Source organism: Anoplopoma fimbria, chromosome 17 (assembly GCF_027596085.1).
Source record: "Anoplopoma fimbria isolate UVic2021 breed Golden Eagle Sablefish chromosome 17, Afim_UVic_2022, whole genome shotgun sequence".
In the NCBI taxonomy this organism is placed as follows: Eukaryota; Metazoa; Chordata; class Actinopteri; order Perciformes; family Anoplopomatidae; genus Anoplopoma; species Anoplopoma fimbria.
This window is the reverse complement of record NC_072465.1, coordinates 14,239,011-14,240,877: the sequence shown is the minus strand read 5'-3', so window position 1 is coordinate 14,240,877 and position 1,867 is coordinate 14,239,011. Positions and strand designations below refer to the sequence as shown.

The window sequence follows — 1,867 nt, the reverse complement described above, 5'->3', positions numbered from 1 at the left end:
CAAATTTTAAACAGTGTTCATTTATTGTTCAATACAACACCACATGACAGTTGTTGGTAAACAATATGTATTATGGTCCATGAACAAAGCAGCTGTGGTTCAGATGTCGGTTGTCCAGCGTCTTTGCCTTTTCCAGTCAGACTTTCACAGCAGGCCCCATGAGATGCGCAGTCATCTGAAATCAGGGTTCAGGCCTCCGTTCCATTGATGAGGCTCCACTTCAGCCACACGAGTCGGTCAACTGGAGAGGCTCCAACGGGGTCACAGCTGGCGGGGATGAGGGTTTACTTAGACCTCTGCCTCATCTTTCGCCTTTTACGCTTCAGCCTATTGAAACAAAAAAAAAAAAAAAGCAAACATTTATTAGTCAGCTGATCAATGGTCATTTACTAGTGAAAAATAAATTAAAATATATTTATTTACATTATAGCAAACTCCTAATAACATTCATTCTCAATTCTTTTAACAGTGAATTAAACTAAATTGAAGCTGGGACATGAGGTTTAGTTTAAATGTAATGCCAATATCTGCATTTAGGGTTTGTTACAGTACTGCATAAACCTTCCTTCAGTCTCACATTTAAATAAATTACTTTATCAAACCACAGCAAAAAAATAAAAAACTATAACACTTTAAATAAATGTTACCATAATGTTTCAGGTTAATCTTAAAAATCATGAGTAGTAACTTTGAGACCAATTAAGAAATAACTGATCTTCACATGGACAAATATGCTCTACAATATCTTTTAACCTGTTAGCAGTGCCATGCACATACTTGTGGAACAGGTTCCAAACCTGCGTTCAGCACTCTAAAGACCTTAGTGAACTATGGGTGAGCATTTAAAATATGACACCCAACTATAACTTGCAGGGTTTTTTAGGGGTTTTTTTTAACATCCACAGTGGTATTGAAAGTTCTAAGCATTACTAGCCTACAGGAGTTTTAAATGTACTTAGCACTGTCAATACTGCCTTTCAATAGTAAGGCACTGCTTCAATTAGTAAAGGGTATTGAAATTGGCAACAGAGGCATTGATCAAGTGCTGGTGTTGAATTGTGCATGTAATAAACGCATTAATTATGGCAGACATGGACTAGTTTCAAGGTTGGTCATATAAAAATAAAAATGTTTTGTCAACTAGGAGTTTGTAGAAAATGTAAAGCAAGTCAATGATGCTTACCTGCGCATACGCTTCTTCCTCCACTGGAAAACAAGAGGGATATTCATTAGAGTACAACCAGTGCAGGCGTGTCTGCCATGCTTGCTCTCACACCTACAGACTGACAGCATGCTTTTCATGCTGCAGAGAAACTACTGAGCACTGCACGTATTAAAAGCAATTAACAGTAATGTTGATCATACGCATTGACTGGGCCTTTCAGCATTAACACATTGGGTAAAATAACATGGAGGTTCTCAGTGCTAACATTAGCGCATGCAACAGAAACGGGCCTTCATGGCACAGTCGCATTTAGCGTTAACACTACGTTACACATTTGTATTAAGAGTTTAGAATTACATGGTACGCATTGTAACACATTGTAATGATAGAGAAACATCTTCAGTCAGTAAACAAAGCAGAACAGGCGGTGCTGTTCTAACGCTAGCTAGCGCCATTGACCGCAACAGGAAGAGGAAACAAATCACTAAAAATACGAGTACTTGGCAGTCAACTCACCTTGGCTCTCATCGTGTGGATGAGTATCTGTGGAAACAATACAATTCAATGATTAGTGACTGCGGATGATTAAGAAAATGTAAGGATTGGTTTGGATTCAGTTAGCAGAGCAGCGACTTTCCATACCTCAAAGCGAGAAGAGCAGCGGAAAGAGGATGTGACGAAGAGAGAGGGCGGTATTTATAC

The 1,867-nt window shown here is 38.8% G+C and overlaps 1 long non-coding RNA gene across 1 annotated transcript; it reads right to left on the bottom strand.

The window, feature by feature from the left end:
• LOC129106191 (uncharacterized) lies at positions 1-1,867 on the bottom strand. The gene is made up of 4 exons (XR_008531832.1): positions 1,808-1,867; positions 1,682-1,708; positions 1,184-1,206; positions 1-327 (listed from the first exon to the last, which is right to left on the bottom strand). It is a non-coding gene; the product is annotated as an uncharacterized LOC129106191 (long non-coding RNA).